This window comes from Stomoxys calcitrans, chromosome 2, assembly GCF_963082655.1.
Source record: "Stomoxys calcitrans chromosome 2, idStoCalc2.1, whole genome shotgun sequence".
NCBI lineage: Eukaryota > Metazoa > Arthropoda > Insecta > Diptera > Muscidae > Stomoxys > Stomoxys calcitrans.
Genome location: NC_081553.1, coordinates 224,828,065 through 224,855,574, shown reverse-complemented (window position 1 = coordinate 224,855,574; position 27,510 = coordinate 224,828,065).

Here is a 27,510-nt window from a genome sequence, read left to right as displayed (position 1 = left end):
CTTCCAGACAAACGTACACAATCTATGAAACATGTATTTTATAGATATAATGGGTCTAATGACGGTTTTTAGGGGTGGCGTAACCCCTTATATTGTACTTCGATCTGATTTTGTATCCCAGATTCGAAATCTACTCCCGAATATCTTTAATTTGAGGCCCATATTGACATGAACGTCCAACATGTCTGTTTGGTGAAGTTTTGAGGTAGGGGGGCCCGGATGGAGAGACGGACGGATGAACAGTCGGACGGATGGACAGACGGACAGATGGACAGACGGACGGATGGACAGACGGACGGATGGACAGACGGCGGGTGGACAGACGGACGGATGGACAGACGGACGGATGGACAAACGGACGGATGGACAGACGGACGGATGGACAGACGGACGGATGGACAGACGGACGGATGGACAAACAGACGGATGGACAGACGGACGGATGGACAATCGGACGGATGGACAGAAGGACGGATGGATAGTCAGACGGATGGACAGACGGACGGATGGACAGACGGACGGATGGACAGACGGACGGACGGACAGACGGACGGATGAACAAACGGACGGATGGACAGACGGACGGATGGACAGACGGACGGATGGACAAACGGACGGATGGACAGAAGGACGGATGGACAGTCAGACGTATGGACAGACGGACGGATGGACAGACGGACGGATGGACAGACGGACGGATGGACAGACGGACGGATGGACAGACGGACGGATAGACAGACGGACGGATAGACAGACGGACGGATGGACAAACGGACGGATGGACAGACGGACGGATGGACAGACGGACGGATGGACAGACGGACGGATGGACAAACGGACGAATGGACAGACGGACGGACGGATGGACAGACGGACGGACGGACAGACGGACGGATGAACAAACGGACGGATGGACAGACGGACGGATGGACAGACGGACGGATGGACAAACGGACGGATGGACAGAAGGACGGATGGACAGACAGTCGGATGGACAGGCGGACAGACGTCGCTAAGTTGCATCATCTTCTTTTCATTTTTTCGTTCGACCGCTGTCGTGATTTCCACAGACAGACGGACACTTGGACGCACGGAAAGAGGGATTCACGAATAGACGGACGGACGGACACTTGGACGCACGGAAAGAGGGATTCACGAATAGACGGACGGATGGATAGACGGACGGATGGACAGACGGACGGATGAACAAACGGACGGATGGACAGACGGACGGGTGGACAGACAGACGGATGGACAGACGGATGGACACACGGACGGATGGACAGACGGACGGATGGATGGATGGACAGACGGACGGATGGACAGACGGACGGTTGGACAGACGGACGGATGGACAGGTGGACGGACGTCGCTAAATTGCATCATCTTCTTTTCTTTTTTTTGGTTTGACCGCTGTCGTGATTTCCACAGACAGACGGACACTTGGGCGCACGGAAAGAGGGATTCACGAATAGACGGACAGATGGACAGACGGACGGACGTTGTTAAATCGACTAAGAATGTCACGACGATCAAGAATGTGTGAATATTCGATGTGTTACAAACGGAATGACGAAATTAGTATACCCCCACCCTATTGTGAAGGGTATAGAAATTGTAACTGCAGCCAAAAATTATATTAGTTTCATTGTTTACTTGACCGTACCATGTGTTGTATGAGTGTTCTGTAACTTCTATCACTCATACAACACCCATTACACGATTTGTTTGAGAAGATGTGGCTTTAAAAAAAAGAAAGGAAAACTTTGATGGAAGCCAGCAAAAACAAAAAAAAGTAAAACAAACACTTGCGTTGTAATAAAAACAAATTGTGGCAAATCAAATTTTTCAAATTTCCTTTTCACATAAAATAACAAAAACTTATCGTCTCATATGTCTATGGCCAACAATTGTTATAACTGTTTGGTTGGTATGGTCTGTTCTGTGTGCTAAAAGTTCCCCATATCGCTCGATATGTTCTAGGCGTTGCAAGCAATTGTGGATAATAAATTATTGAATTGGGTAGTGGTGGTGGTGGGATGATGTTTTGCAGTCAACTATGATATAAAAAATATTTTCTATTGCAAAATATTGGCATATCATAGAAAACAGACTAAAATGCAATATTTTATCACAACTGCATGAATGGACATTGAGAATCTTCCAAAACGAAACAGCTACTATCATAAATGCAATTGTTTTGCAGCATCACTTTCAAAAATGCTAACAAAATGTACACAAGAAATTGCTTTAAAGCCAAGGAATTTATTCAATTTAGTATATTGAGGACATGATGAGTGGCCACAAACGCCTATAGTAAGGATATGTGATAAATAAATAGATTTTAGTGATGTTTTGTTCTTTAATAAGAACTAAGTAATGCTTTCAAATCTATTTTCATAATTGGAAAAGCTGTTGACTCTACATATATGAAAGTAAACAATAACCATGTACAATTGCAATATGTGGATTAGTTGGGCAACAATACTAGACTCCTTCAACCTATGGTACCACAGCCTTTACAATCTAAAGGAATGAAGTCAGGTATTTCTAAAAATAATAAAACTCATTGCCACTTTTACATTATTATACTAAACTAAAATTCCTAAGAACATTCCACTAAGGAACAGGGGATGCTTCTCTCATATCAATGAGTGCAGTCCGATGAATTTTTAAGCTCAATATAAAGGGACTTCCTTTTTTATACCGAGTCCGAACAACGTGCCGCATAGCGACATCTCTTGGTAGAGAAGTTTAAACATGGCAGGATACATTACAAATTTAGATCGAATTAGTAAGGCGATAAACACCGCTGTAAATTTTTCTGATGTTCGCGCCGGGATTTGAACCCAGTCACTCGGCGTCATAGACGGACATTCTACCTCTGCGCCACGGTGGCTTTTATTTTCACATTATTATATTCTCATAAAAGTTTTAAATTACAAATAAGTCTTGTAGAGTAATTTTCACCATGTCATTTATCTCTGCTGTCGTTGGCAAACTACTTACCCCAGCAATTGAGTCAATTATTTTAATTTATCACATAAATGTCACACTTGTAACATGGCAAACTATATTAACATTTGCATTTCGGAATGTTATTTTTGCTTAAGCTCAAAAAGTAATTTTGTCTGCCCAAATGAAAAACAAAAATGTTGTCCATAAACATGCCAAGAACATCAGTTGGCGATGCAAGAACAATAAGCAAAGTTGCTTAACGTTAAAATGAAAGACAGCCAGCAGGGGCAACACATTTGAAACATATGGTTAGCAAGGTATCTTAATGGGTTCCAGTAGATAATTAATTGAAAGCAAGGGAGATAAATGGACAACATTAAATTTTTAAACGTAAAATTAAAAAAAAAAAATAAAAGGGAAATCATTACAAAAAAATGAAGAAAAGTTTTTAAAATTTTTTTTTTAAAATAAAATAAAATAAAATTAAATAGAATAAAATAAAATAAAATAAAACAAATTAAAATAAAATAAAAAAATTTAAATTAAATTAAATGAAGTAAAATAAAATAAAACAAATTAAAATAAAATTAAAATAAAATAAAAAAATTTAAATTAAATTAAATGAAGTAAAATAAAATAAAATAAAATAAAATAAAATAAAATAAAATAAAATAAAATAAAATAAAATAAAATAAAATAAAATAAAATAAAATAAAATAAAATAAAATAAAATAAAATAAAATAAAATAAAATAAAATAAAATAAAATAAAATAAATAAATTAAAATAAAATAAAATAAAATAGAAAAAAAAATAAAATAAAATAAAATAAAATAAAATAAAATAAAATAAAATAAAATAATATAAAATAAAATAAAATAAAATAAAATAAAATAAAATAAAATAAAATAAAATAAAATTAAATAAAATTAAATAAAATAAAATAAAATAAAATAAAATAAAATAAAATAAAATAAAATAAACTAAAATAAAATAAAATAAAATAAAATAAAATAAAATAAAATAAAATAAATTAAAATAAAATAAAATAAAATAAAATAAAACAAAATAAAAAAAAAAATAAAATAAAGGGTGATTTTTTTGAGGTTAGGATTTTCATGCATTAGTATTTGACAGATCACGTGGGATTTCAGACATGGTGTCAAAGAGAAAGATGCTCAGTATGCTTTGACATTTCATTATGAATAGACTTACTAACGAGCAACGCTTGCAAATCATTGAATTATATTACCAAAATCAGTGTTCGGTTCGAAATGTGTTCAAATTTTGACAAATTTTGTTCAGCGATGAGGCTCATTTCTGGTTGAATGGCTACGTAAATAAGCAAAATTGCCGCATTTGGAGTGAAGAGCAACCAGAAGCCGTTCAAGAACTGCCCATGCATCCCGAAAAATGCACTGTTTGGTGTGGTTTGTACGCTGGTGGAATCATTGGACCGTATTTTTTCAAAGATGCTGTTGGACGCAACGTTACGGTGAATGAACACATTTCGAACCGAACACTGATTTTGGTAATAAAATTCAATGATTTGCAAGCGTTGCTCGTTAGTAAGTCTATTCATGATGAAATGTCAAAGCATACTGAGCATCTTTCTCTTTGACACCATGTCTGAAATCCCACGTGATCTGTCAAATACTAATGCATGAAAATCCTAACCTCAAAAAAATCACCCTTTAAAATAAAATAAAACAAAATAAAAAAAAAAAAAAAAAAAAAAAATAAAACAAAACTAGTAAAAGCGTGCTTAGTTCGTCCGGGTTAAGTCTTATAAGCCCTCCACCATGGATCGTATTTGTCGAGCTCTTTTCTCGGTATCTCCTTTCAGGTATTAAAGAGAATAAGGAAGTCATTGTGTAAAATTTCAGCCAATTCAAATAAGAATTGGGGCCTTTAGGGGTTCAAGAAGTGTGAGAAGTTTGCTCCTGTTCCTTAATGGAATGTTCATGGACAAATTTGCAATTTGCAAAAATAAAACAAGGCAAATAATTAGTTATCCTCTTTTGGAAGTTAGGTAAGCACCGCTTATCCACACTAGGCAGTATGCCAAATACGGAGAATTTTTTTTATGCTATACACAAATGATTCTTGGTAAGAAGTTAACCATCATTTGTGATGGTAATACTAAAAACAAAAGTAAAACTCATAGAAAGTTGTTGTAAAATGCATAAAGTTCATATCACGCTATTTGTGCCAACACCTATGCATTCAGCAATCATCAATTTTAGAAGAGTCATGGATAGGGCAGGATTTATCATCTTATACCAAACATAAGTGGTGGCAGAAAACAAATTTATCAAAACTGAAGTCTTTGCTTCAGCTAAAAAGTTTTTCCTTACCACCTTCCACATATAGAGGTTCCCCTCTGAGTGACTTGATTTATTGAAAATGTAATGTCATAATAAAATTATTGTCTGTTTTGGTCTTTTGTTTTTCTTATCTCAGCAACTGCACTTAAATGCCGATCATATATTAAATTTTTTCATAAACCTTGTATGACATTTTCATCTTTTGTAGTTCACAAAATGGCAACAAGTTGTCGCCGTTATGCTTGGTGCATCCACACAATTTGCATATTATTACAAGGGTCAGTTTAACTCCTTATAGCATTTTTTTCTGGTTTCCTTTTGACATTCATGTAAAAAGGATTTTTTCTTCTTTTTCTTGGTTATACAAAACACATTTCAGCTGAAATTTTATGCAGGACAACAAAGATGCATTCCAAGCACCAGGCATATCGCATGTATGACAACTTGGTAAAGACAATTTCGGTACACTTGTCGCCGTTGCCCTTGAGGTTCTTGAAGCAGAGGCTTGCCTTCATATCACCCAACCAAGCTTTTATGTCAACTCAAATTTTCTTGACATTGAGGACAATGAAGTGAAGTAATGATGGAAAATATGATAAGCTGGAGAAAATTGGTGATACCTTAAAATGAGTAGCAAAATTTAAAAGGAAGGAAGAATGCAAGAAAATGAGTGGCACCTCAAAGAAAAAACACACAAACAAATAAAATAAAATAATAATAATAAAATAAAATAAAGTAAAATATATGAGATATATATGAGAGCTTTATCTAAATCTGAACCGATTTCAAGCAACCTCTTTAGACATTGTAAAAGTCATCGAGGGAAGCGTTGTGCAAAATGTTGGCAAGATTGGTCAATAAATGTGTTTGCAGTGGCTCTTGGAGTGAAACTCGGGCGATAAACATATATGACTGCTATATCTAAAACTGAACCGATTTCTATGAAATTCACTAGTAATATTAAGATTCATACAAAAATATTTCCTGACAAATTTCGAGAGAATTGGTTAACAAACGACCATTTATTTGCAGTATTACTGCAAATCGGACGAACATATGGGAGCTATATCCAAATATGAGCCGATTTTTTCCAATTTCAACAGGCTTTGTCTCTAGGCCGAAAAACATGTCTGTACTAAATTTGAAGACGATCAGATGAAAGTTGTTGGGCTAAGCCGAATCTTATATACCATCCACCATGGATCGCATTTATCGAGTTTTTTCCCGGTAACTCTATTTAGGCAAACAAAGGATAAAAGAAAAAAATTGCTATGGTATTAGAGCTATATCAAGTTATGGTCCGAATTGGACTAGAATGAATGTAGGAGACCGTAGTAGAAGTCATTGTGTACAATTTTAGCCAATTCGAATAAGAATTGTGCCCTTTAGGGGCTCAAGAAGTAAACAAGGGAGATCGGTTAATATAGGAACTGCATCAGGCTATAGACCGATTCAAACCATACTTGACACGTATGTTGAAGGTCAAGGGAGAAGCCGTTGTACAAAATTTCAGCCACATAGGATAATAATAACGCCCTCTAGTGGCTTAAGAAGTCTAGATCCCAGATCGTTTTATATGGCAGCTATATCAGGTTATAGACCGATTTGAACCATATTTAGCACAGTTGTTGAAAGTCAGCAAAATCGGATAGGATTTGCGCCCTCTAGAGGCTCAAGAAGTCAAGACCCCAGATCGGTTTATATGACAGCTATATCAGGTTATGAACCGATTTTAACCATATTTAGCGCAGTTGTTCGAAGTTATAAAAAAACAAGTCATGCAAAATTTCAGCCAAATCGGATAAGAATTGCGCCCTCTAGAGGCCCAAGAAGTCAAGACCTCAGATCGGTTTATATAACAGCTATATCAGGTTTTGAACCGATTTTAATCATACCTAGGACAGTTGTTGGAAATAATGATAAAACACATCGTGCAAAATTTCAGCTAAATCGGATAGGAATTGCGCCCTCTAGAGGCTCAAGAAGTCAAGACCCCAGATCGGTTTATACGACAGCTATATCAGGTTATGGACCAATTTCAACTATACTCAGCGCAGTTGTTTGAAATCATAACAAAACACTTCGTGCACAATTTCAGCCAAATTGGATGAGAATTGGGACCTCAATTGGCTCAAGAAATCAAGATCGGTTTATATGGCAGCTACAGCGGTCAAAAAAAGTATTCATCATTCAATGTTTTTTTTTTAGTAAGTCTACAAAAGACAATTGGAATAAAAACATATTAAACTAATGATGCAGTAGTGCTTGTGTGATATATATGTACACAATTTCATTGTTTTTAAAGAAAAAAATAGTATTTATTGGAACAAAAAGGGCCATTTTACAGCTGAACACAAAAAATTAAACAAAAAAAGTATTCATCATTGCAAAAAAACAAAAAAATAAATAACATAATTTAAAAAAATTAATACTTTGTTATTCGACCACCGCGTCTTATAACTTCTTTTAAACGGTTTGACATCGATTGGACTAATTTAGCGGTTATATTTTGGTCTATATTAGTCCATTCCTCCATTATCACCTGTTGCATTTGACTCTTGCTCGAAAAATTGCGCGTTCTCAATTTGCGTTCGAGATGTTCCCAAAGATGTTCAATTGGGTTCAAGTCGGGACTTTGAGGAGGAGTTTTAATGACTTTGGGGCAGTTATACTGCATCCACATCTTGGTATTTAAAGCAGAATGTTTGGGGTCATTATCTTGATAATATTGAAAGTTATTACCAAGCCCAAGTTTTACAGCACTATCTTTTAAATTCCTCTTTAAAATGTCAATGTAATACTTATGATCCATTACTCCATTAATAATTTCAAGATTTCCCGCTCCTGAAGCCGCCATACACCCCCAAACCATTAAACCACCTCCACCATGTTTTACAGTAGCAACTGTGTTTCGTTCTTCAAGCTCTGTATTTGGTTTTCTGTACACTATGACCTTTCCATCGCACCCAAAAAGATTAAACTTGCTCTCGTCTGCAAAAATGACTGTTTTCCAAAATGATTCGGGCTGTTTTACATACATTTTTGCGAAGTTTAGCCTTTTCACTCGGTTTATTTTATTTATAAAGGGCTTCTTACGTGCAGTTCTTCCTCTGTAACTATGCCTTTTGAGTGTATTTCGAATTGTTTGTGTAGTAACTTCCTTCCCTAAATATTCCATAGTGTTTTTACGAAGAATGGTCGCATTTGTCTTCGGAGTTTTCTGAACTTGCCGCACTAGCCAACGCACATCTCCAACTGAAAGTGCTTTTGGTCGACCAGATCTTGGTTTATTGTCAACAGTTTTCGTTTCTGTCCACTTTCTGATGATGGATTGTATAGTAGATCGTGGTCTATTTAATATTTCACTGATAGTTTTTTGAGTTAAACCATTCCTGTGGTGTTTTATTATCAAAACTTTTACCTCATCAGAAACCTCGTTTTGCTTACGACCCATTTTGACAAAAACTATATTTTCAATGAAATTAAATATTTGCTGTCAAGGGCAAAGCCTCCTTTACTAAATAAAACAGAAAAGGGGGATTCCCAAATAATATTTGAATTTGACTTTGATGATAGCACATCAATGATGAATACTTTTTTGTTCTGTTTTTGGTGTTATTGTTACGAAAAATAAACTATTGCATAAAACTGCATTATTTGTTTACTTTAAATTTTCTTCAATTACCCAAAATAAGTGAATTTATTATCAATTTTGCTAATGATGAATACTTTTTTTGACCGCTGTATATCAAAACATGGACCCATTAGCATGGCCCATTAACAACCGACCCATTAACAACCGACCAACCGACCTGCACTAATAATAATTTGGGCAAAATTTCAAGCAGCTAGCTTTACTCCTTCGAAAGTTAGCGTGCTTTCGACAGTCGGACCGACGAACGCACGGACATGGCTAGATAGACTTTAAACGTTGTGACGATCAAGAATATATATACTTATGGGGTCTTAGATGAATATTTCGATGAGTTATAAACCGAATGATGAAATTGGAAACCCCCATCGTATGGTGGAGGGTTTAACAAGTAAAAACGTGTTAAGGCCGACCGTGACGAACTTCATATACACACCATCAAGTATATGATAACTATCCTTTTTTATTATACCCACCACCATAGGATGGGGGTATACTAATCTAGTCATTTAGTTTGTACCACCTCGAAATATTGATCTGCGACGCCATAAAGTATATATATTCGGGATCTTCTTGACAATCTGATTCGATCTATTCATGTCCGTTAGTCCGTCGGTGCGTCCATGTCTGTCAGTCCGTGCGTCAGTCTGTTCGTCCATCCGTTCGTCCGCTCGTCTGTCTAAATCACGAAAGCGGTGGAACGCGTAAAGCTAGCCGCTTGAAATTTTGCACAGATACCTAATATTGATGTAGGACGTTGGGGATTGCAAATGGGCCATATCGGTTTAGATTTGCATATAGCTCCAATATAAACCGATCTCCCAAAATGACTTCACGAGCCCTTGGAAGCCGCAATTTTTGTCCGATTTGGCTGAAATTTTGCATACGGTGTTCGGTTATGACTTTCAACCACTGTGCCAAGTACGGTCCAAATCAGTTTATAACCTGATATAGCTCCCATACAAACCCATCTCCGATTTGACTTCTTGAGCCCCTGGAAGCAGCAATTTTTATCCGAATTGGCTGAAATTTTGCATACGGTGTTCTTTTAAGACTTCCAACAACTGTACAGTCCGAATCGGTCTATAATCTGATATAGCTCCCATATAAACCGATCTCCCGATTTGAATTCTTGAGCCCCTGGAAGCCGTAATTTTTGTCTGATCTGGCTGAAATTTTACATTTAGTATTCTGTTATGACTTGCAACAAATGTGTGAAGTACGGTCCAAATCGGTATATAAACTGATATAGCTCCCATATAAACCGATCTTCCGATTTGATTTCTTGAGCCCATGGAAGCCGCAATTTTTGTCTGATTTGGCTGAAATTTTGCATACTGTATTCTGTTAAGACATCCAAAAAGTGTGTTAAGTATGGCCCAAATCGGCCTATAACCTGATACAGCTCACATATAAGCCGATCTCCGATTTGAATTCGTGAGCCCCAGGAAGCCGCAAATTTTGTCCGATTTGACTGAAATTTAGCAAACGGTGTTCTGTTATGACTTTCAACAACTGTGCCAAGTACGGTCCGTATCGGTCTATACCCTGATATGGCTTCCATATAAACTAATCTCCCGATTTGACTACTTGAGCCCCTGCAAGCCGCATGTTTGGTCCGATTTAGCTGAAATCTTGCAGGTAGTATTCTGCTATGATTTTCAACAACTTAGTCAAATGCGGTCCCAATCGATCTATAACCTGATATATTTCCCATATAAACCGATTTGACATCTTGAGCCCTTAGAAGCCGCAATGTGACTGAAATATTGGATGTGGTGCTATGTAATGATCTCCAACAACTGTTCCAAGAACGGTATAAATCGGTCCATTAACTGAGATAGCTTCCATGTAAACCGGTCTCTCCATGACCCTTAATCGTATCATGTCGAGTATCAGTTTTTGCGAAAGCAGGCATAAATCCGCTTTTTATGGGACTATATTGGAAGATCGGTCTATATGACAGCTATATCTATATAGTCTGATATTTGGGTGGGATGTCGGGAGGCTTAACACAACTCACTGTTAAAAACTTCAACGAAATCGAGAAATAAATAAAGCTTTAATGGGCTTTAGACCCTCTACCGTCAGATCGGTCTATATGGAATTTATGGTCCAATCAGAACCATATTTGTGTGGGATGTGGGTAGGCTTAAATTCAGTTACTGTTTTAAATTTCAGCTATATTGGATAATAAATAAAACTTTTATGGGCTTTCGACCCTTTATCGGCAGATCCGTCTATATGGCGGCTATATCTAAATATAGTCCAATTTTAACCATATTTTAGTCGGAAACCGGGAGGCGTAGAACAACTCACCGTTTCAAATTTCAGCGAAATCTGGTAATAAATAAAGCTTATATGCGTTTCAGACCCTTTATTGGCAGATCGGTCTATATGGTAGCTATAACTAAATATGGTCCGATTTGGTCAAGATCTTAACCTGTGTGCAGCAAAAAGACGTGTTTGTGCCAAATTTCAGCTCAATATCTCAATTTTTGAAGGCTGTAGAGTGATTACAACAGATGGACGGACAGACGCATGGACATCGTTATATCGTCTTAGAATTTTACGACGATCCGAAATATATGTTCTTTGTAGGATCGGATATGGATATTTCGATGTATTGCAAACGAAATGACTAAATGAATATACCCCATTTCCTATGGCGGTGGGTATGTGGTGGGTAAAATAAAATGTGGTGGGTATAAGAAAATGTGGTGGGTATAAGAAAATGTGGTGGGTATAAGAAAATGTGGTGGGTATAAGAAAATGTGGTGGGTATAATGAAATGTGCATTACTCGTTGGGCGTATCCTCATCAACGACTCCCAGTTTCTTTCATTCTGAGTTAAGAGTAAATTTTAACTGAGTTAAGAGTAAAATTTAACTATTTCGACATGCTACAAACCAACCATCACAAAACCACTATTTCAAATATTGTAAAAAACATTTTGCATCGTTTCCCCCCTTTTGAACTATTCGATATCCCACCATTCCATTCAATAAACAATGTAAATGGTTTTCATTTATTTTTTAAAATGCATTGCCATTGCATTTGGGAAATCTCCTCTCAATAGTGTGCCATCAAATACATAAGGGTAGGAGGAGTTGTACATATGCCTGCAAACCCCATCGCCGTAGTAGTTTTAATCTTATCTGCAGTTCTCTCGTGTCTACTTCAGAAACTATTGACTTTGTCATTGGCAATGGACGTAATTCATGTGTTTTTTTTTTGAAAATTAAAATTAATTGATAAAGTCTGGCGTGTTATATTTTGGGATTTATACATTTTAAAAATAGACATGAACTAAAAATAAATGATGGTCAATTAATTGACTAGCAATTGAAAATGGATGATGTGGTGTGACGTTTTCTCATCACTAGAAGTGTTGAAAGAGTTATTGCGTCTATAAAAATGGGGGAAAATGCGCATGAGATATTCAAGTGGCACTTGAAGGATTGAATATGTGTGAGAAGTTGGGAAAATGCGTCACTTATTACGAAAATAAAGAAGCTTGAAATTACACGCGCCAATTAATAGTAGGTAATGATGAATGCCATTGCAAAGCGTAGTAAACTCGGTGGACTCTAATTTCTCGAATAGGAATATCTCTGTTCTGAGGCCTCACATTGACCCAGGATTGCAACTACGATTCGATATTGGAATTTTTAGTTTTAAAGGGCTGGCTGAAGCTGAAGGCTTGGGTTCAAATACTGGAGAGAACATCGGTAACAAGTAAAAGTGGGGTAAGTTTGGCCGGGTTGAATCTTGGGAACCCACCACCATGGATTCTGCTAAAAATTTATACAAATAAATTTCGTTGATTCTGAATACCAAACTTCTGTCAAACCAGTAAAAATTAAAACTTCTAGAAACCAAACAAGGATGATCGAGATACCGGTTTACATGGGAGCTATATCAGGTTATAGACTGATTTGGACCGTTTGGCACGATTTTTTGAAGTCGCAATAAAACGCCGCATGCAGAATTTCAGCCAAATGGGACAAAAATTGCGGCTTGTAAGAGGTCAAGAAGTCAAATAGGCAGATCGTACTTGGCTCAGTTGCTGGGTACTTGGACCTAAATTTTTAAACCATTTTCGTTTTCGTGTCTCCAAAACCTTTTATTTGATACCCTTATTGTGCCCATCAGACCACTTTCGGATATGGGTGGCGTTTTTAGGGTAAGGGGGAGGGTCCGCCTCCACCCGATATCTAAAAATTAAATAGCATATGTTTCCTTCCAGACAAACGTACACAATCTATGAAATCTTTAAGAAAATCTTTTCAGCCAAGTATCATATAGTCATAATGGGTCCAATGGCATTTTTGAGGGTTGGCTTGAACCCTTATACTTCGATCTGATTTTCCATGTCAGATTCGAAATCTACTCCCGAATCCCTTTCATTTGAGCCCCATATTGAAATGAACGACCAATATGTCTGTTTGGGGGAGTTTTCGGGTTGGGGCGGCCCGATGGGCACTTAGACTTAAATTTTAATACCATATTCGTATTCTACTCTCCAATACCTTTCATTTGATATCTATATTGTCCCGATGGCTCCACTTTTGATTTTGGGTTGTGTTTTTGGCATAAGGGGGAGGGTCTGTCCCCCTTCCGATACCGAAAAATGATATAGCCTATGTTTCCTCCCAGACCAACCTACACAATATGCGAAAATTTCGAGAAAATCGGTTCTGCCGTTTTTCAATCTATGCGAAACAAACAAACCGAGTTCCATTTATCCGTGATTGGATAATGTGCCCATTTATGGGCGTTTTTGTGGGGGTGTGGTGACCTCCTATACTTCAATCTGATTTTGTATGCCAAATTCGTTATCTACTCCCGCATACTTTTCAGGTACTTGAACCCACTTTTTATGTACCGGCCCCCCAGGTACTTGAACCCACTTTTTATGATAAAATTCGTATTCTACTCCTGAATATTTTTCATTTGAATCCCATATTGTCCCGATTGGTCCACTTTTATTTTTGGGTAGTACTTTTGGGGTAAGGGGGAGGGTCCGCCCCCTACCGATATCAAAAAATTATATACCCTATGTTTCCTCCAGACCAACCTACCATGCTAAGTATACTCCCATCCTATGGTGTTGGGTATAAAACGGTTGAACGGATTACCTTGAAATTTTCACTGATTGTGTAGGCTGGTCTGGAAGGAAACATAGACTATATAATTTTTTGATATCGGAAGGCCGACCCTCCCCCTAATTTCAAAAACACCACCCAAAATCAATATGGGTATCACATGAAAGGTATTGAAGAGTAGAACAGGGAGTCCTAACGCCAAAACTCCTCCAAGCAGACATTTTGAACTTTCGTATCCATATGGGGCCTTAATGAAAGGTATTCGGGAGTAAATTACGCATCAGGCATTAAAATTCAGGTCGAAATATAGGGGGTCACCCCAATCTCTCAAAAACGCCCCAAATGGGCATATTAGCCAATTACGACTATATGGGACTCGGCTTGCTTATTTATTCCCTATAGACCCAAAAACGGCAGAAACGATTTTCTCGAAATTTTCACAGATTGTGTAGATTATTCCCTCAAAAGAGGTGTCGCACTGCGGCACGCCGTTCGAACTTGGCTATAAAAAGGAGGACCCTTATCATTGAGCCTAAAAACCTCAATCGGACTGCATTCATTGATATGTGAGAAGTTTGCCGCTGTTCCTTAGTGGAATGTTCATGGGCAAAATTTGCATTTGTAGATTGTTCTGCAATGAAACATAGCCTATATAATTTGTCGATATCAGAAGAGGACGCACCCTCCCACTTACCCCATATACCTCACCCAAAACTAAAAGTGGACCGTGCGGAACAATATGGGTATCAAATGAAAGGTATGAGAGAGTAGAATACGCATATGGATTAAAAATTTGAGTCCAAGTACCCAGCGGGCCACCCCAAACCCAAAACTCTCCAAACAGACACATTGGACGTCCATGTCAACCAGGCTAGGTATACAAAAGTATTTACGTAAGTTTTCAGCTCAATATCCCTATTGCCAAATCAGTTTACCAGCACAACCCACAAATAATCGACAGCTAGTAATCTGCAAGGGGTTCGCGTTGATGCGTGTGATAGCAGAAATTCCTGTCTACAGACAGGAATGGACAGCTATTTAGCTCTCCATTTATTTTGAGTTTATGTTAAAGTATGCGCTCTCCAATCCATGGGAAATTATTTTTGTTTTAATTGTTTATTATTTTTAAAGCGAAAAGCACCTGTGTACCTTTCGTTGTCATGTGTTTTCTGCAACTTCCCCTGTTCGCTCGCATACCCTTATTGCCCAACTAAGGTCTGCTTCACCCAACTATTTTTGATCTATGTAAATATTTAAGTCTCCATTCAATCCTTGCCAGCCATACATTATTTCTAATTCTAATAAATGCATTTATTTTGATATACGATATTGACAACGGGAACGATTGATGTCATGTGGCAATTACACCTTCATGTGCTATTTAAATTCAATATTTTTTTTTTTTTTTGAACAGAGGCGCAGAGTTTTTAGACCAAAAATAAATATTTGCCAGCACACGCAGACACATGAAGCGGCTGCTTTGGATATCCAAGGTAAAGGATTGTCTTTCATTTGTTTGCTGACTGTTTGATTGATGTTCTTGGCCAATGGTTGGCGGCAAATTTCAAAAAGCAATTATTGACTGTGATAAATTTAATTAAAATTTATCATAGCATACAATAATAAATAAATAAATATTTTAAAATAGAAATGGAATGAAAGTATTGTTGGGAATTAGAAATTGTTCAAACTTTGCTAGGAATCTGATTTGCATAGAAATTACCAACATAATCAAATTTCTATTGTAAATCGGAAAACAATGTTGACAATATTGTACGAGTTGTACTATAACCAAGGCCAAGGTGGCGCAGAGGTAAGCATGCCCGCCTATGACTCCGAACGACTAGGTTCCCCTAATCAAATGCAAATTCGCCCATGAACATTCCATTTAGGAACAGGGACAAACTTCTCACCTTTCAATGAGCGCTGTCCGATTAAAGTTTAAGCTCAATGATAAGGGGCCTCTTTCGGAGCTGTCACGCATACCAGTCCAACGATTTAAGGGCTAGGGCCCATAAAAGGAGTTGATAAGGGGCCTCTTTCGGAGCTGTCATGCATACCAATCTCACGATTTAAGGGCTAAGGCCCATAAAAGGAGCTTTTTTACCCAACTTCGCAGAGTTTTGGTACAAAGAGTTGTGCTAAACTCCTACACATCCTGAATATGGTGTAGATGGGGTTATATGTCGATATAGCTAACATAAAGACCAATCGCCCATTTTATGTTTTAGGAGAGTGAATTGTCTTAGACCTCTCGACATCCCTGATGATTTTGTTCCAGAGTTCATTATATGTCCATATAGTTGCTACGGTTTCATTAATGGTGTATTTTTCAACGGAATTGACGTGATGAGGTTAATATGTTTAACCGAGGTTGTGATGCACTGTGGGAGAAAATCGAAAAAAGCTGGTACAAAACAAGTAATAGCGTGTTAAGTTCAGCCGGGCCGAATTTTGGGAACCCAACACCATAAATTCTGCTAAAAATTTATTTTAAATAAATTTAGTTGAAGGACAAAATTTAGTTCCTCATATCAAACTTCTGTCAAACCAGCAAAAATTAAAGCTTCCAGGAATCGAACAATGATAATCGAGAGACCGACTTATATGGGAGCTATACCAGGTTATAGACCGATTTGGCCCGTATTTGGCACAGTTGTCGAAAGTCATAAAGGAACACCACATGAACAATTTCAACCACATTCGAAAAAATGCGGCTTGCAGGGACTCAAGAAGTCAAATCAAAAGATCAGTTTATATGGGAGCTATATCAGGTTAAAGACCGATTTGAACCGTACTTGGAACAGCTGTTGAAAGTCATAACAGAACACTACATGCAAAATTTCAGCCAAATCGGACAAAAATTGCGGCTTGTAAGGGCTCAATCGCGAGATTGGTTTATATGGGAGCTATATCAGGTTATAGACCGATTTGGACGATATTTGACACAGCTGTTGGAAGTCATAACGGAACACTACATGCAAAATTTCAGCGACATTGGACAAAAATTGCGGCTTGTAAGGGCTCGAGAAGTCAAATAGGAAGATCGGTTCATATGGCCGCTATATTTTAATCTGAACCGATATGGCCTGTATGCAATCCGCAACGACCTACATATATAATAAGTAATTGTGCAATATTTCAAGCGTCTAGCTCTACTCCTTCGAAATTTAGCGCGCATTCCACATGCGGTCGGGCGAATGCGCGGACGGATTTTTCTGATTTTGCCGAAATGTTGCACGATGAGTTTGTCTATGACCTTCAGTAGATGTACCAAGTATGGTTTCAATCGGTTTAAAACCTGATATAGCTCCCATATAAACTAAACTCACGAATATACTTCTTGATCCTATAGGGGACGCAATTCTTATCCGATTTGGCTGAAATATTGCACGAGAACCTTTCCCATAACCTTTTATAGATGTTTTGAATATGAAATATGGTCCATCCTTCCGTCCGTCCTTCCGTCCGTCCTTCCGTCCGTCCTTCCGTCCGTCCTTCCGTCCGTCCTTCCGTCCGTCCTTCCGTCCGTCCTTCCGTCCGTCCTTCCGTCCGTCCTTCCGTCCGTCCTTCCGTCCGTCCTTCCGTCCGTCCTTCCGTCCGTCCTTCCGTCCGTCCTTCCGTCCGTCCTTCCGTCCGTCCTTCCGTCCGTCCTTCCGTCCGTCCTTCCGTCCGTCCTTCCGTCCGTCCTTCCGTCCGTCCTTCCGTCCGTCCTTCCGTCCGTCCTTCCGTCCGTCCTTCCGTCCGTCCTTCCGTCCGTCCTTCCGTCCGTCCTTCCGTCCGTCCTTCCGTCCGTCCTTCCGTCCGTCCTTCCGTCCGTCCTTCCGTCCGTCCTTCCGTCCGTCCTTCCGTCCGTCCTTCCGTCCGTCCTTCCGTCCGTCCTTCCGTCCGTCCTTCCGTCCGTCCTTCCGTCCGTCCTTCCGTCCGTCCTTCCGTCCTTCCGTCCGTCCTTCCGTCCGTCCTTCCGTCCGTCCTTCCGTCCGTCCTTCCGTCCGTCCTTCCGTCCGTCCTACCGTCCGTCCTTCCGTCCGTCCTTCCGTCCGTCCTTCCGTCCGTCCTTCCGTCCGTCCTTCCGTCCGTCCTTCCGTCCGTCCTTCCGTCCGTCCTTCCGTCCGTCCTTCCGTCCGTCCGTCCGTCCGTCCGTCCGTCCGTCCGTCCGTCCTTCCGTCCGTCCGTCCTTCCGTCCGTCCTTCCGTCCGTCCTTCCGTCCGTCCTTCCGTCCGTCCGTCCTTCCGTCCGTCCTTCCGTCCGTCCTTCCGTCCGTCCTTCCGTCCGTCCTTCTGTCCGTCCTTCCGTCCGTCCTTCCGTCCGTCCTTCCGTCCGTCCTTCCGTCCGTCCTTCCGTCCGTCCTTCCGTCCGTCCTTCCGTCCGTCCTTCCGTCCGTCCTTCCGTCCGTCCTTCCGTCCGTCCTTCCGTCCGTCCTTCTGTCCGTCCTTCCGTCCGTCCTTCCGTCCGTCCTTCCGTCCGTCCTTCCGTCCGTCCTTCCGTCCGTCCTTCCGTCCGTCCTTCCGTCCGTCCTTCCGTCCGTCCTTCCGTCCGTCCTTCCGTCCGTCCTTCCGTCCGTCCTTCCGTCCGTCCTTCCGTCCGTCCTTCCGTCCGTCCTTCCGTCCGTCCTTCCGTCCGTCCTTCCGTCCGTCCTTCCGTCCGTCCTTCCGTCCGTCCTTCCGTCCGTCCTTCCGTCCGTCCTTCCGTCCGTCCTTCCGTCCGTCCTTCCGTCCGTCCTTCCGTCCGTCCTTCCGTCCGTCCTTCCGTCCGTCCTTCCGTCCGTCCTTCCGTCCGTCCTTCCGTCCGTCCTTCCGTCCGTCCTTCCGTCCGTCCTTCCGTCCGTCCTTCCGTCCGTCCTTCCGTCCGTCCTTCCGTCCGTCCTTCCGTCCGTCCTTCCGTCCGTCCTTCCGTCCGTCCTTCCGTCCGTCCTTCCGTCCGTCCTTCCGTCCGTCCTTCCGTCCGTCCTTCCGTCCGTCCTTCCGTCCGTCCTTCCGTCCGTCCTTCCGTCCGTCCTTCCGTCCGTCCTTCCGTCCGTCCTTCCGTCCGTCCTTCCGTCCGTCCTTCCGTCCTTCCGTCCATCCGTCTGTCCATCCGTCTGTCCTTCCGTCCGTCCTTGAAATTTTGCCTAACTACTTCTTATTAGTGTAGATCGGTTGGGATTGTAAATAGGCCATATCGGTCCATGTTTTGATATAGCTGTCATATAAATCGATCTTGGGCCTTGACTTCTTGAGCCTCTTGACGACGCAATTGTCATTCGATTGGAATGAAATTTTGCACGACGTGTTTTGTTAAAATATCCAACAACTGTGCCAAGTATGGCTTAAATCGGTCCATAAACTGATATGGCTGCCATGTAAACCGATCTTGAAACTTGACTACATGAGCCTCCAGAGGGCGCAATTGTTATCAGATTGAAATGAAATTTTGCACGACGTATTTTGTTATGATATCCAACATTTGTGCCAAGTATGGCTGATGTAGCTGCCATATAAACCGATCTGGGGTCTTGACTGCATGAGCTTCTAGAGGGCGCAATTCTTATCCGATTTAAATGAAATTTTGCTCGACGTGTTTTGCTATGATATTCAACAACTGTGCCAAGTATGGTTCAAATCGGTTAATAACCTGATATAGCTGCCATATAAACCGATCTTGGGTCTTGACTACATGAGCCTCTAGAGGGCGCATTTCTTATCCGATTGGAATAAAATTTTGCACGACGTGTTTTTCTATGATTTCCAACATCTGTCCTAAATTAGCTTAAAATCGGTCAATAACCTGCTATAGGTGCCATATAAACCGATCTGGGATCTTGACTTCTTGAGCCTCTAGTGGGCGCAATTGTTATCCGATTTGCCTGAAATTTTGTACGACGGATCCTCTCACGACCATCAACATACAGGTCTCCAACATACAATATAATTGTGGTCCGAACCGGACCATATCTTAATATAGCACAAATAGCAGAGCAAAACTTTTCTTTTATCCGGGAAAAGAACTCGACAAATGCGATCCCTGCTTGGTGGGTATATAAGATTCGGCCCGGCCGAATTTAGCACGCTCTTACTTGTTTTTTAACTGATTTTATTCCTACACTTTCCTAACTCGAGCTAGAATATTTCTAAGATAGCCCTATTCGTGGATACTTTTCCGACCATTTGTCCCTAATGGGTTAATGATTTTTGATTTGTTTCATAGAAATTGATGTTTTCCATTTGCTGTAGGCATTGTCTATAGGCATAAAAAAAAACTGTTTGCCAAATATCATAGTGATATGATAAAAATATTGCCATCTGTACTTTGATGTCAACAATTTATGAATACATAGAACTACACTTACGAGTGCATGGACAGATAAATGGAAATGGTTATTTATACCATAAAAGTGATTTCTAGCTACACACTAAGACGCAATGAAGTTCTTTCTTATTTTTATTCGTAACGCACAGAATGCACAAAAATAACTCCCATACATGTTTTATTCAATATTAGCCTCTAGGTTGTTGTTCAAAAATAGAAAAAAATGGAAAAAAAACAAATTGATTAAATCGATATCAATGAATTTTGTTAATTTCGAAACTTATTTTTAACTTTCCTTATCAATGTCTCTTTTTTTCGTTTGTTTTGACTCTAAATTTGAGGCAGAAAAATGCAGATAAGAAATTAAAGTGGAGTAGAAATACAAACATTGAAAAAATTTTAGATCACTTTGCACTAAACTTGATGCAAAACTATTCACACATACATAGAAACAGCGAAAAACACATGCTGTGTTTTATTTTAGTAGTGGACACACAAGCCGTGAAGGACAAAAATAAACTTAAAAGATATATTCAGTGCAAGTCAGTATGTTTAGCATTAGGTGGCAACCCTGTTCGCCAACCCATCGAAACAGTATGGGGAAAAAAGTGAAAATATTTGAGAAATTTATTAATAAAACTTGCAACATATATGCAGGCAAAATCCAAATTTGCCCATGAACATTCCATTAAGGAACAGTGTGGATACTTCTCTTATATCAATGAGAGCTGTTCTATACAAATTTAAGCTCAATGATAAGGGGCTTCCTTTTTATTGACGAATCCGAACTGCTTGCCGCAGAGCTACACCACTTAGTAGAGAAGTTTAAATGGGTGATTACCAAAGGTATGACTGATGAGTAATTCTAAATCTACTTCCCAAAAACCTTTAATTTGAGCCCCATATTGAAATTAACGTCCATTATGTCTGTTTGGGGGAGTTTTGGGGTTTGGGGCGCCCTAATGGACACTTGGACTCACATTTTAACACCATATTCGTATTCTACTCTCCAATTCCTTTCATTTGATACCTATATTGTCTCGATCGGTTCACTTTTGAATTTGGGTTGTGTTTTAGGCATAAGGGGGAGGGTCCGTCCCCCTTCTGATACCGAAAAATAATAAAGCCTATGTTTCCTTTCAGACCAACCTATGCAAAATGCGAAAATTTCGAGAAAATCGGTTTTGCCGTTTTTCAGTCTATACGGAACAAACAAACCGAGTCCCATATATCAGTGATTGGCTAATGTGCCCATTTTGGGCGTTTTTGTGGGGGTGGGGTGACCCCCTATACTTCGACATGAATTTGTATGCCAGATTCGTTATATACTCCCGCATACTTTTCATTTGATACCCATATAGTCCTTATAGGTCCTCTTTTGATTTTGGGTGGTGTTTTTGGGGTATCGGTGGAGGGTCCGCCCCCTTCCGTTATCAATAAATTACAAAGCCTATTCCTACTTCTTGACCATATTCGTAATCTACTCCCGAATACCTCTAATTTGAGTCCCATATTGTCATGATCATCAAATAAACCTATTTTAAGGGGTTTTGGGGCTTGAGCGGCCCCCCTCCCCCCCAGGTACTTGGACCCAACATTTATTATGACATTCGTACTCTTGAATACCTTTCATTTGAATCCCATATTGTGCCGATCGGTCCACTTTTATTTTTGGGTAGTACTTTTGGGGTTAGGGGGAGGGTCCGCTACCCCCCGGATATCAAAAAATTATATGGTCTATGTTTCCTTACAGACCAACCTACACAATCTGTGAAAATTTCAAGGAAATCGTTTTAGCCGTTTTTGAGTCTATACGGATCAATTGCCATTCACAATAGAGATATCAGTGCAGCTGCCCTGACTTAATTTTGAATAACATATCATGGCAACCCTGGACACCGGCATTCTACCTTAGCCTGCCCTGGTAATTTATCCAAAACTTTGTTGTAATGGATAGATGTCATAAATTTTTCCCTGTGCTGCACTGTGTAGTTCTTAAATAAAACAAGGCTACAGTCATCCACTTCACTGGATTCATGCACATATTCACCCACTTCATGGGAAGCCATAATTAATTTAAGAAAAATTGCACTTTAGACACTCTAACATGGGGCCAATATCTCATTTCAATAGAACAAAAAAAAAACGATTTATGGCGTATTTCCAAGAAGGATTTCATAAAACATTTTCTAATCAATTTTAAAATGATTAAATAAAGGTCAAATAAATTTGGACAAAATTTATTGCCACTGGTATTATTAAGACATTTTAATTTAAACCAGTAAAAACGTGCTATGTTCGGCCGAGCCGAAACTTGAGTACCCACCACCATGGATTTTGCTAAAAATGTACCCTAATTAACACAGTTTGTATTTGAATTACTTTATCATATGGGGAATTGATTAAGGTTTCAATGGTCTCAAGAATTGATATTGGGGTACCGTTATACTAGAGCTGGCAAAATATCGATGACACTATCAATATTATCGATATTTTATTTTTTGTTTGAAAATCGATTGATATTTTTCCTATCGATATATTCGGCAAAGTTAAAATTTTTTGCAAAATAGAACAAAAATAAGGGATCCGATACTGAATGTATCTTTGTCAGATACATTGCGCCTATAGAGGGCGCTATTTTCATCCGATTGGGCAGAAATTTTGTACAATGATTTCTCTTATTTACTCCAGCTGACTTTAATAAATTTGGTTTAGTTCGGTTTGAGCATTCATTTTGCGATTTTTGCCCAACAACATTCCACTTAGGAACAGTGACAAACTTCTCACATATCAAGGAGTGATGTCCGATTCAAGTTTAAGCTCATTGATAGAGAGCCTGATTTTCAAAGTTCAAAGATGGGCTATATCGGACTTTATCTTGATATAGCCCCCATATAGACCGATCCGCCGATTTAAGTTCTTAGGCCCATAACAGCCACATTTGCTATCCGATTTTGCTGAAACTTGGGACAGTGAGTTGTGTTGGGTTAGGTTTAAGTGGCAGTCTGCCATCAGACTCACTTAGACGTTCTCGACCATTGTGCGCCCATTGTACCACAGGAATAGAACAGGAATAGTTCTTACGGTTGAACCATCCAGATCGCTTTAAAAAGTCCAATGACGTGCAAATGTTCACATCCTCTAAATCAGTCAGGTTGTCAAAGAAATGAAAACCTAAAGTGGAATTTCTTCTGACTGCTAGTGCGGGACATACACACACACAGAAGGTGTTCTATAGTCTCTTCTTCTTCGATATCCTCCCAGCTTCTGCAAAATTCGTTGCCGGCAACCTTTAGTATGACAGCACTTTTTCCGATTAGACAGTGACTTGCCATGACGGACACAATGACTGAGACGTCTGTTCTAGCTAATGAGAGCAGAGCTGTAGACCTCCTCAAGTCTAGATTAGGCCAGATATTTTTGGAAATCTCAAGACATAGTCCGACATAGCCCATCTTCGAACTTAACCTGTCAATGGACAGCTCAATATCGTAATGTTTATAGAGTGTAGCGTGATTTAAACAGACAGACAGACGAACGGATATGGCTAGATCGTCTTAGATTTTTGCGACGACCAAGAATATATAAAGGGTGATTTTTTAAGATCTATAGGAAAGTTAAAAAAACACATAAAATTCAGAAAAATGCATGAAATCTTTGTTTGAAACGTGACCTTCAACATACGTGCCAAATATGATTTGATTTAATTGGTTCATAACCTGATAGAGCTGTCATATAAACCGATCTGGCATCTTGACTCATTGAGCCTCTAGAGGGCGCAATTATTATCTGATTTGGCTGAACTTTTGCAAAAGGAGTTTTGTTATGACTGTACTATAACTGTACCCAATATGATTTAAATCGGTCTGTAACATGATATAGCTGCCATATAAACCGATTTGGCATCTTGATTTCTTGAGCCTCTAGAGGGTGCAATTATTATCCGATTTGGCTGAAATTTTGTACAACGGCTTCTAAAATGATCTTCAACATACATGTCAAATATGGTCTGAATCGATTATAGCCTGATAGAGCTCCCATATAAACCAATCTCCCTATTTTACTCCTTGAGCCCCTAAAGGACGCAAATTCCTATTCGATTTGGCTGAAATTTAACACAATGACTTCTTCTATGATCTCTAGCATTCAGTTAAATTATGGTCCGAATGGGATCATAACTTGATATAGCTCCAATAGCATATCAGATCATTTCTTTTATCCTTTGTTTGTCTAAAAAGAGATACCGGGAAAAGAACTCGACAAATGCGATCCATGGTGGAGGGTATATAAGAATCGGCACGGCCGAACTTAGAACGCTTTTACATGTTTGTCATTGTAATTTTCCTGCAAAATACATATTTTCCACATGAAACATGAACTCTGCTCTCCAGAGCTTTACATTAATGCCGAATAAATATTCAATACTTCATGGCCATAATCCTTCGGTCATTTTCCCCACTACCCCAATCTGGAGGTGGTGGTGTGTGTTTTTGTTTGGAGTGCCGTAATGCGAACGTGTTATTTAAATTCTTTCGGAAGGCGAAGTTTAGATAAATATTTATGTGGCTCATATGCCCCGTTAACTGTTGCATAAATTCTGTGTAAATATTATTTAGATTTGTTTGTCTACGCATTTGTTGTTGGCGCTTCCCATATCTCTTGTTTTGTTGTTTTTTCTATGTCCGTACATATTAGTCAACAACTATATCAGGCATTCGGTAGCAAATATGAGCAATAACTTAATTTTCTTTGGCATGGGTCTAGGGGGTGGCAATAATGGACGTGTTTTGGTAATTCAGATTTGATGATAGAGGAATGCTGCACTATGGTGGTGCATAGAGGAACAGCTAACAAATAACAAGTAAAAGCGTGCTAAGTTCGGCCGGGCCGAATCTTATATACCCTCCACCACGGATCGGATTTTTTCGAGCTCTTGCCACGGTATCTCTTTTTAGGAAAACAAAGGATAAAAGAAAAGATTTGCTCTGCTATTAGAGCGATATCAAGATATGGTCCGGTCCGGACTACAATTGAACTTTATATTGCAGACCTGTGTAAAATGTCATCCAATTCGAATAAGAATTGCGTCCTTTGGGGGCTCAATAAGCAAAATAGAGAGACCGATTTTATATGGAAACTGAATCAGGCTATAGATCGATTCAGACCATAATAAACACGTATATCGATGGTCATGAGAGGGTCCGTCGTACAAAATTTCAGGATAATAATTGTGACCTATAGAAGCTCAAGAAGTCAAGTCTCAAGATCGGTTAACATGACAACTATATCCGGTTATGAACCGATTTGAACCATACTTGTTCAAATCGGTTCAGTTGTTATTGTTGAAAGTCATAATAAAATACGTCATGCTAAATTTCAGCCAAATCGGATAGGAATTGCGCCCTCTAGTGGCTCAAGAAGTCAAGATTCAAGATCGGTTTATATGGTAGCTATATCAGGTTATTGACCGATTTAAGCCATACATGGGGCAGTTGTTAGATATCATAATAAAATACTTCGTGCAATTTTCATTCAATTTCATTCAAATCGGATAAGAATTGCGTCCTCTAGAGGCTCAAGAAGTCAAAACCCAAGATCGGTTTATATGGCAGCTATATCAGGTGACCGATTTGAACCATACTTATCACTGATGTTGAAATTCATAACAGAACATAACGTGCACGATTTTAGCTAAATCGGGTAACAATTGCGGCTTCCAAAGACTCAAAATATCAAATCGGATATCAGGTTATATGGGAGCTGAGAATCGCGCCGCTAGAGGGCGCGATTCTCATCGGATTTAACTGAAATTTTGCACGTGCTATTTTGTTATGACTTCCATTGAGTGTGCTTAGTATGGCGCAAATCGGTTCATAACCTGGTATAGCTGGCACATAAACCGATCTGGGATCTTGACTTCTTGAGCCGCTAGAGGGCGCAGTTCTTATCCGATTTGGCTGAAATTTTTAATGAGGTGTTGTACTATAACTTCCAACAAGTGCGCTTAGCATGGCGCAAATCGGTACATAACCTGATATAATTGCCATATAAACCGATCTGGGATCCTGACTTCTTGAGCCGCTAGAGGGCGCAGTTCTCAACCGATTTAGCTTACATTTTGCATGAGGTGTTGTGTTCTGACTTTCAACAACTATATTAAATATGGCGCAAATCGGTACATAACCTGATATAGCTGCCATATAATCCGATCTGGGATCCTGCTTTATTGAGCCGCTAGAGGGCGCAGTTCTTATCCGATTTGGATAAAATTTTGCATGAAATGTTGTGTTATGACTTCCAACAACTGTACTTGGTATGTCGCAAATCGGTTCATAACCTGATATAGCTGCCATATAAACCGATCTGGGATCTTGACTTCTTGAGCCTATAGAGGGCGCAGTTCTCGTCCGATGTGACTGAAATTTTAGACGGGGTGTTTAGGTATAACTTCCAACAATAGTGCAAGGTATGGTTCAAATCGGTCCATAACCTGATATAGCTGCCATATGAACCGATCTGGTGTCTTGACTTCTTAAGCCGCTAGAGGGCGCAGTTCTCTTCCGATTTGGATGAAATTTTGCACCTGATGTTGTGTTATGACTTTCAATTACTGTATTAAATATGGCGCAAATCAGTACATAATCTGATATAGCTGCCATATATACCGATCTGGGATCTTGACTTTTTGAGGCTCTAGAGGATACAATTCTGATCCAATTTGGCAAAAATTTTGTACAACTGCTTCTCCCATGACCTTCAACATACTTGCCCAATATGATCGCAATCATCTATAGCTTGATGCAGCTCCCATATTAACCAATCTCCCGATTTTGCTGCTTGAATCCCTACAAGGCGCAATTCTCATCCGAATGGAATGAAATATTACACAACGGCTTCTACAATGTTCACCATTCAGTTCGTTTATGGTCCCAATCGGACTTCATGTAGCTCCAATAGCATAACAGCTCTTGTTCATCATTCTTTGTTTGCCTTAAAAGAGATACCGCACAAAGATCTCTACACATGCTATCCATATAAGAGTTATTCCCTAAACCACCACTGTGGTACAGGGTATTATAAGTTTGTGAATTTGTTTGCAACGTTAATAAGGAAGAGAGCTAGACACATTGATAACTATACTGATCGACTCAGAAACACTTTCTGACTCGATTTAGCCA